We start from the raw sequence: 10,636 nt of genomic DNA on the forward strand, positions 1-10,636 counted from the left end.
ATTCGTAGCTCTTTTTGCTTCTTTAGGTAGGGATAAGTATTCATTACATCAGCATGAATATTAGTATCCTTTAATTTGTCTACATCATTAATGGTAGTTAGACACTTAGACCATTCTTAAAATAATATAGTTAGACCAAAAGATTTTCTATTCGATTGATTTGTTCTTCCCTCCTTCGTCACTTACCAAACATAATCGGGTAGTAATGTCGCATGCATGCAGCCATCGATATACTCGTTTCGTCCAATTCATTTATTTACCTGTATTATTCATAGTAAGGGGCATTTTAATCAAATATAAATAAAATTTGTAGATATTAACAGGTATGCATTGGTATAAAGTACGATGAGTTTCGTCTTTAGTTTAACACAACAAATTAATTAGAGCCATACTTTCTTAAGACATAAAAGTATAAATAATCTCTGTTTTAAAGAATTCATTTCCGTTAATTACGTATATGTAACTTTAATTACGTATCAAGTTACACGATAAGTCAATAACATTTTTACATTAAGAAGTAACAATTCCAAAAGTTATTACAATCAATCAATAGATTCAACAAATAAAATTACACCAAACAAAACCATCTCAATTTTGTTTCGCTGTTTAAAACGCCTATAATATAAAATATTCGATGACACCATCTCATTCTCCAGTCTCCACAGCAAAAATAACGCGGTATTAACAATTTAGTAAGGATGAACATTCCTTGTAAAACCATTAACATTAGTGAAAAGCCCAACCAAATCCTGCCTATATGGCAAGTAAGACTTCCCACCACCCTTCCTCTTCCCATACAACTCCTCATACGCCACCGCACTCGCCGTCATTGCCGCTTTCTTCCCCTTCTTCTTCTTCTTCTTCTTCTTCTCCTTCACTCCACCCTCATTTTTCGACAATGTCGACGTAGTTTTCTCCGTCGTCGTCGTCGTCGTTCTCTTTCCCGGCAAAAACACAAACGTATCCTTACCGTCACTATTACTCCTCACTAACAAGTAATCCTTCATTCTCCACAACCTCGAAAACCCGGTCGAGTTACTCTTCCGACTCATCTCCGGCAAAACCGCCGCCGCTATTTTCTCCGGCCTTGTCTCCTCCGCCGTTGACCATTCACAGTAGGGCCCATCCGCCACAAACACTTTTTTCACAGGTGGCGCATACGACGTCGACGTGGATGCTTCGCCGAAAAGCGGAAATGTTGACCGGATTTGACCATTGTCGAATGCTTCTTCGGCCGTCACTAGAGAACCGTTCTCATTACGAAAGAACGAAAACTCAAAATCGCCTTCATCCTCATCCTCGTCTTCATCTTCATCTTCATCTTCATCTTCGTCTTCATTTTCACGTTCGTTGTCATCAATGACACGAACATTATCGTGATTATATTCTTCTATAAGTACAGAAGATTGTAGTGTTAGATTTTCACACAATTTATCCGTGATTTCAGACAATGCATGATTTTCATGATTTTGTTCCATTGAAGTATAATCTTGCATAACAATGTTTCAATTTTTTTTTATAAGTTTGGTCGTAGAAAATGACGGTATATATATAAATAAATATGAAGCATGCACGCTTATAATTTAAGGTTATACGAGTGGTCAAAGTATTACGATTGGTCAACGTTGAGACGTAATAGATGTAGTATGTTGAATTGTTGACCATCCAATAAGGGTACAAATATAAAGTTGACAAAGTCGTAAAGGTGTAAAAAGTGTGATTGACTAATATAGATACTAGATACCACTAATATTCCTGCCTCCTTAATAGTTTTATGTATTATAATATGTGCAATATTGGATGAACCACTTATTCATGAACATTCCTAGAAAAAGTGATCCTTAAACGACAATCATGACAATTCGTCAGAGATTGAATTGGGTTTGGGTTGTGTCGGGTCGTACCTCGTAACTCGTGGCTCGTGCCATCTACCATGCTCGGATAAGAAAATGACACGAACTTGCTACGGGAAGGTGGGTTTTGTATCATGTCGTGTCAATGAAATGAAAATGGCGGTCAAGGCACAACCTATGGTCCATCGCGTGTCTGTCGTGCTGTCGTTGGGCGTGCCCAAACAATTCTTCTACTTAAACTTCGAACTCAAGCACGGCCTACAGCGATACCGTGTCATGCCAAATCCTATATCGTGTTAAAATAGGCCATGGGCCATGACAGCCAAATGGCCAGCATGCCCACTTCTATTTCTACAGCTCGTAAGCACTAAAATTAATTGACAAGGGATTGTTCATTTTTAATTAAAGGTTTTGGTCGAGTCCTCGAACACAAAATAGCCGTAAAACTCATGAGAAAAATCATACCATCTTTTTAGTCTTATCCGACTCGATTTTGAATTATAATTAATAGGCATTGATCGGATCCATGTGTATGGATTCAATGTAAATAGCCTTGATAGTTTTCTTAGGATTACGAAAAAAATTCTATATCCGTCATTTCCGAATCGTATATATACCAAGACCAATGGCGGAGCCAGGATACTCCGTTAGGAGGGAAAACAATTTTCAACAGAGGCGTACGAGTAACTTTATAAGCTAAATTTGAAAAAAAAAAATCAAAAATTTAACTAAAATCTTCCGATTTTTCCATTATTAGTGGAAGCAAGCGCTCCTGCTAGGCTGCTATCCATCTCGCTCCACCACTGATCAACACACACAAAAAAAAGGGAACATTTATGGCAATTTCGTAGGCCGGGACAGAAATGGACGGCACACAAGAAGGTCATACTATGGCAGATTGAAATTGTTGGGCTACTGGAGTTCATGTGCATGGGACAACAGTCTCCTAACGAGCCAACCAGCCAACCCATCATAATTTCATTCAATAGGTCTTGGTATAGACGGGTGGGGCGAACAGACGGGTAAAGACCTCTAATAAAATGGGAAGGGGGGACAAGGTGGGGCACCCCCATGTGCTTCCCACTTTATGTCAAATGGGTATTTTGTGAAGGAAAATGATATCCGTCTATACGTATAAACGGATAGTGTCCGTCTATAATAAGAATTTGTGAATTTCATTAGCTAGCCAGCTTTTGTGACTATGAAGATCAAGAAACAGTGTTTATTAATCATTATGTAAATCTGCTTCAACCAAAGCAATAATGTTAGATGGGACATCAATATTCCACAAAGGACAACCCGGTTTCTAAGGAATAAAATATACTCCCTCCCTTCAACTCCACAAGTTCCTTTTCTTTTTTCACGTTTGTCAACGCATGTCTTACGCGGTAAATATCGTTAGCTACATATTTGCAAAAATTATAAAAGTTAGATATTTTTAATGTACTCATAAAGACGAATCAAGCAAGATCCCACATGAATATATTTTCACTTACGTATTGAAAGAAAATTGATAGTGAATGCTCACTTGTGAATAGTAATATCTTGTGGAGTTGAATGGAGGGAGTATCATACAACGGGTCTGGGTCTCACCCTAATGAAGGAGAAAGAGCCCGCTTCATAAGATTAAGAGATTCTACTCTAAAATCAATTGGCTATAGAGTGAGTAGCTCCTTGCCTTATAGAGTGTTAACTCATCTCCTCTTCTATCAATGTAGAACACTCACATGTTGAAATATATGGGTGGTTTTCTTCACAATCCCCCCCCCCCCCCCCAACCCAACACACACACGAGGCCCATTTAAATCGGTCTGGGAGGGCAATTAGGCCTCTCTTCCGCCGTCAAAGCAAACCGTATTATTTTCCAACGTTGCGAATAAGCCCAGTTAATTCATCATACTCAAGATAATAACTGTGAGCTCTGAGCCTCTGATACCATGTTAAATTATGTAACGAGCCTGGGCCGCACCCTAATGGAGGAGAAAGAGTCCGCTTCATAATGTCAAAAAGGTTTCTCTCTAAAACCAATTGGCTATAGAGGGAGTATCACATTGCCTAATTATTAACCCCTTATAAAGTAATGTATAACAAAGATCAGAAATTTCTATAACTGATTTAGATTGAAAGAAATATGAACTTAACTGATCAGAAATACCCTTAATCGAGACGCCGTGCTCCTTGGGTTCCGCGGTCACCGATTCCAGGGTTAACGCCTCCTTCCGCACAATATAGCACACCAAAGACGGAAGTGGGAACTGTTCTCAATATGACAGAATATGTAAGAGATGAAAGAGAAGAAGAAGTTTATGTGATTTTCGTTGTGTATCAAGACTGTGATTAGAGAGGTTTATATAGCAGAAGAAATGCTCCTCCAACAGTCAGAAAATTAATGGTACGATCCTAAGATTAATGACCATAAAATCGGCCAATGAAAGCGGAATTGATTGTGTAATAAAAACACAACAGCTAGAAAAGAATCCGAGGTAAAAGTTTAGACCAGTAGGAAAAATGGGCCCCACCGATGTAAAAGTTTAGACCAGTAGCAAACCGTATTATTTTCCAACGTTGCGAATAGGCCCAGTTAATTTATCATACTCAGGATAATAACTGTGAACTTTGAGCCTCTGATACCATGTTAAATTATGTAACGGGCATGGGCCTCACCCGAATGGAGGAGAAAGAGTCCGCTTCATAAGGTCAAAAAGGTTTCTCTCTAAAACCAATTGGTTATAGAGGGAGTATCCCATTGCCTAATTATTAACCCCTTATAAATTAATGTATAACAAAGATCAGAAAGTTCTATAACTGATTTAGATTGAAAGAAATATGAACTTAACTGATCAGAAATACCCTTAATCGAGACGCCGTGCTCCTTGGGTTTCGCGGTCACCGATTCCAGGGTTAACGCCTCCTTCCGCACAATATAGCACACCAAAGACGGAAGTGGGAACTGTTCTCAATATGACAGAATATGTAAGAGATGAAAGAGAAGAAGAAGTTTATGTGATTTTCGTTGTGTATCAAGACTGTGATTAGAGAGGTTTATATAGCAGAAGAAATGCTCCTCCAACAGTCAGAAAATTAATGGTATGATCCTGAGATTAATGACCATAAAATCGGCCAATTAAAGCGGAATTGATTGTGTAATAAAAACACAACAGCTAGAAAAGAATCCGAGGTAAAAGTTTAGACCAGTAGGAAAAATGGGCCCCACCGATGTAAAAGTTTAGACCAGTAGCAAACCGTATTATTTTCCAACGTTGCGAATAGGCCCAGTTAATTTATCATACTCAGGATAATAACTGTGAACTCTGAGCCTCTGATACCATGTTAAATTATGTAACGGGCCTGGGCCTCACCCGAATGGAGGAGAAAGAGTCCGCTTCATAAAGTCAAAAGAGTTTCTCTCTAAAACCAATTGGCAATAGAGGGAGTATCACATTGCCTAATTATTAACCCCTTATAAAGTAATGTATAACAAATATCAGAAAGTTCTATAACTGATTTAGATTGAAAGAAATATAAACTTAGCTGATCAGAAATACCCTTAATCGAGATGTCGTGCTCCTTGGGTTCCGCGGTTACCGATTACAGGGTTAACGCCTCCTTCCGCACAATGTAGCAAACCAAAGACGGAAGTGGGAACTGTTCTCAATATAACAGAATATGTAAGAGGTGAAAGAGAAAAAGAAGTTTATGTGATTTTTGTTGTGTATAAAGACTCTGATTAGAGAGGTTTATATAGCAGAAAAAATGCTCCTCCAACAGTCAGAAAATTAATGGTATGATCCTGAGATTAATGGCCATAAAATCGGCCAATGAAAGCGGAATTGATTGTGTAATAAAAACACAACAGCTAGAAAAAAACTCCGAGTCAAAAGTTTAGACCAAAGAGCAAAAAGGGGGCCCACCGATGTAAAAGTTTAAACCAAAAGTAGCAAACCGTATTATTTTCCAACGTTGCGAATAGGCCCAGTTAATTCATCATACTCAGGATAATAACTGTGAGTTATGAGCCTCTGATACCATGTTAAATTATGTAACGGGCCTGAGCCGCATCCGAATGGAGGTGAAAGAGTCCGCTTCATAAGGTCAAAAAGGTTTCTCTTTAGAACCAATTTTCTTTATAGAGGAGTATCCCATTACCTAATTATTAACCCCTTATAAAGTAATGTATAACAAATATCAGAAAGTTCTATAACAGATTTAGATTGAAAGAAATATGAACTTAGCTGATCATAAATACCCTTAATCGAGACGCCGTGCTCCTTGGGTTCCGCGGTCACCGATTCCAGGGTTAACGCCTCCTTCCGCACAATGTAGGACACCAAAGATGGAAGTGGGAAGTGTTCTCAATATAATAGAATATGTAAGAGGTGAAAGAGAAGAAGAAGTTTCTGTGATTTTCGTTGTGTATCAAGACTGTGATTAGAGAGGTTTATATAGCAGAAGAAATGCTCCTCCAACAGTCAGAAAATTAATGGTATGATCCTGAGATTAATGACCATAAAATCGGACAATGAAAGCGGAATTGATTGTGTAATAAAAACACAACAGCTAGAAAATAATCCGAGGTAAAAGTTTAGACCAGTAGGAAAAATGGGCCCCACCGATGTAAAAGTTTAGACCAGTAGCAAACCGTATTATTTTCCAACGTTGCGAATAGGCCCAGTTAATTTATCATACTCAGGATAATAACTGTGAACTCTCAGCCTCTGATACCATGTTAAATTATGTAACGGGCCTGGGCCTCACCCGAATGGAGGAGAAAGAGTCCGCTTCATAAGGTCAAAAAGGTTTCTCTCTAAAACCAATTGGCTATAGAGGGAGTATCCCATTGCCTAATTATTAACCCCTTATAAATTAATGTATAACAAAGATCAGAAATTTCTATAACTGATTTAGATTGAAAGAAATATGAACTTAGCTGATCATAAATATCCTTAATCGAGACGCCGTGCTCCTTGGGTTCCGCGGTCACCGATTCCAGGGTTAACGCCTCCTTCCGCACAATGTAGCAAACCAAAGACGGAAGTGGGAACTGTTCTCAATATAACAGAATATGTAAGAGGTGAAAGAGAAAAAGAAGTTTATGTGATTTTCGTTGTATATCAAGACTGTGATTAGGGAGGTTTATATAGCAGAAGAAATGCTCCTCCAACAGTCAGAAAATTAATGGTATGATCCTGAGATTAATGACCATAAAATCGGCCAATGAAAGCGGAATTGATTGTGTAATAAAAACACAACAGCTAGAAAAGAATCCGAGGTAAAAGTTTAGACCAGTAGGAAAAATGGGCCCCACCGATGTAAAAGTTTAGACCAGTAGCAAACCGTATTATTTTCCAACGTTGCGAATAGGCCCAGTTAATTTATCATACTCAGGATAATAACTGTGAACTTTGAGCCTCTGATACCATGTTAAATTATGTAACGGGCCTGGGCCTCACCCGAATGGAGGAGAAAGAGTCCGCTTCATAAGGTCAAAAAGGTTTCTCTCTAAAACCAATTGGCTATAGAGGGAGTATCCCATTGCCTAATTATTAACCCCTTATAAAGTAATGTATAACAAAGATCAGAAAGTTCTATAACTGATTTAGTTTGAAAGAAATATGAACTTAACTGATCAGAAATACCCTTAATCGAGACGCCGTGCTCCTTGGGTTCCGCGGTCACCGATTCCAGGGTTAACGCCTCCTTCCGCACAATATAGCACACCAAAGACGGAAGTGGGAACTGTTCTCAATATGACAGAATATGTAAGAGATGAAAGAGAAGAAGAAGTTTATGTGATTTTCGTTGTGTATCAAGACTGTGATTAGAGAGGTTTATATAGCAGAAGAAATGCTCCTCCAACAGTCAGAAAATTAATGGTATGATCCTGAGATTAATGACCATAAAATCGGCCAATGAAAGCGGAATTGATTGTGTAATAAAAACACAACAGCTAGAAAAGAATCCGAGGTAAAAGTTTAGACCAGTAGGAAAAATGGGCCCCACCGATGTAAAAGTTTAGACCAGTAGCAAACCGTATTATTTTCCAACGTTGCGAATAGGCCCAGTTAATTTATCATACTCAGGATAATAACTGTGAACTTTGAGCCTCTGATACCATGTTAAATTATGTAACGGGCCTGGGCCTCACCCGAATGGAGGAGAAAGAGTCCGCTTCATAAGGTCAAAAAGGTTTCTCTCTAAAACCAATTGGCTATAGAGGGAGTATCCCATTGCCTAATTATTAACCCCTTATAAATTAATGTATAACAAAGATCAGAAAGTTCTATAACTGATTTAGATTGAAAGAAATATGAACTTAACTGATCAGAAATACCCTTAATCGAGACGCCGTGCTCCTTGGGTTTCGCGGTCACCGATTCCAGGGTTAACGCCTCCTTCCGCACAATATAGCACACCAAAGACGGAAGTGGGAACTGTTCTCAATATGACAGAATATGTAAGAGATGAAAGAGAAGAAGAAGTTTATGTGATTTTCGTTGTGTATCAAGACTGTGATTAGAGAGGTTTATATAGCAGAAGAAATGCTCCTCCAACAGTCAGAAAATTAATGGTATGATCCTGAGATTAATGACCATAAAATCGGCCAATGAAAGCGGAATTGATTGTGTAATAAAAACACAACTGACTAGAAAAGAATCCGAGGTAAAAGTTTAGACCAAGAGGAAAAATGGGCCCCACCGATGTAAAAGTTTAGACCAAAGAGCAAACCGTATTATTTTCCAACGTTGCGAATAGGCCCAGTTAATTTATCATACTCAGGATAATAACTGTGAACTCTGAGCCTCTGATACCATGTTAAATTATGTAACGGGCCTGGGCCTCACCCGAATGGAGGAGAAAGAGTCCGCTTCATAAAGTCAAAAGAGTTTCTCTCTAAAACCAATTGGCAATAGAGGGAGTATCACATTGCCTAATTATTAACCCCTTATAAAGTAATGTATAACAAATATCAGAAAGTTCTATAACTGATTTAGATTGAAAGAAATATAAACTTAGCTGATCAGAAATACCCTTAATCGAGACGTCGTGCTCCTTGGGTTCCGCGGTTACCGATTACAGGGTTAACGCCTCCTTCCGCACAATGTAGCAAACCAAAGACGGAAGTGGGAACTGTTCTCAATATAACAGAATATGTAAGAGGTGAAAGAGAAAAAGAAGTTTATGTGATTTTTGTTGTGTATAAAGACTCTGATTAGAGAGGTTTATATAGCAGAAAAAATGCTCCTCCAACAGTCAGAAAATTAATGGTATGATCCTGAGATTAATGGCCATAAAATCGGCCAATGAAAGCGGAATTGATTGTGTAATAAAAACACAACAGCTAGAAAAAAACTCCGAGTCAAAATTTTAGACAAGTAGCAAAAAGGGGGCCCACCGATGTAAAAGTTTAAACCAGTAGCAAACCGTATTATTTTCCAACGTTGCGAATAGGCCTAGTTAATTCATCATACTCAGGATAATAACTGTGAGTTATGAGCCTCTGATACCATGTTAAATTATGTAACGGGCCTGAGCCGCATCCGAATGGAGGAGAAAGAGTCCGCTTCATAAGGTCAAAAAGGTTTCTCTTTAAAACCAATTTGCTATAGAGGGAGTATCCCATTACCTAATTATTAACCCCTTATAAAGTAATGTATAACAAATATCAGAAAGTTCTATAACAGATTTAGATTGAAAGAAATATGAACTTAGCTGATCATAAATACCCTTAATCGAGATGCCGTGCTCCTTGGGTTCCGCGGTCACCGATTCCAGGGTTAACGCCTCCTTCCGCACAATGTAGGACACCAAAGATGGAAGTGGAAAGTGTTCTCAATATGATAGAATATGTAAGAGGTGAAAGAGAAGAAGAAGTTTCTGTGATTTTCGTTGTGTATCAAGACTGTGATTAGAGAGGTTTATATAGCAGAAGAAATGCTCCTCCAACAGTCAGAAAATTAATGGTATGATCCTGAGATTAATGACCATAAAATCGGACAATGAAAGCGGAATTGATTGTGTAATAAAAACACAACAGCTAGAAAAGAATCCGAGGTAAAAGTTTAGACCAGTAGGAAAAATGGGCCCCACCGATGTAAAAGTTTAGACCAGTAGCAAACCGTATTATTTTCCAACGTTGCGAATAGGCCCAGTTAATTTATCATACTCAGGATAATAACTGTGAACTCTGAGCCTCTGATACCATGTTAAATTATGTAACGGGCCTGGGCCTCACCCGAATGGAGGAGAAAGAGTCCGCTTCATAAGGTCAAAAAGGTTTCTCTCTAAAACCAATTGGCTATAGAGGGAGTATCCCATTGCCTAATTATTAACCCCTTATAAATTAATGTATAACAAAGATCAGAAATTTCTATAACTGATTTAGATTGAAAGAAATATGAACTTAGCTGATCATAAATATCCTTAATCGAGACGCCGTGCTCCTTGGGTTCCGCGGTCACCGATTCCAGGGTTAACGCCTCCTTCCGCACAATGTAGCAAACCAAAGACGGAAGTGGGAACTGTTCTCAATATAACAGAATATGTAAGAGGTGAAAGAGAAAAAGAAGTTTATGTGATTTTCGTTGTGTATCAAGATTGTGATTAGGGAGGTTTATATAGCAGAAGAAATGCTCCTCCAACAGTCAGAAAATTAATGGTATGATCCTGAGATTAATGGCCATAAAATCGGCCAATGAAAGCGGAAGTGATTGTGTAATAAAAACACAACAGCTAGAAAAGAATCCGAAGTAAAAGTTTAGACCAGTAAGAAAAAGGGGCCTCAG

This window comes from Silene latifolia, chromosome 2, assembly GCF_048544455.1.
Source record: "Silene latifolia isolate original U9 population chromosome 2, ASM4854445v1, whole genome shotgun sequence".
Lineage (NCBI taxonomy): Eukaryota > Viridiplantae > Streptophyta > Magnoliopsida > Caryophyllales > Caryophyllaceae > Silene > Silene latifolia.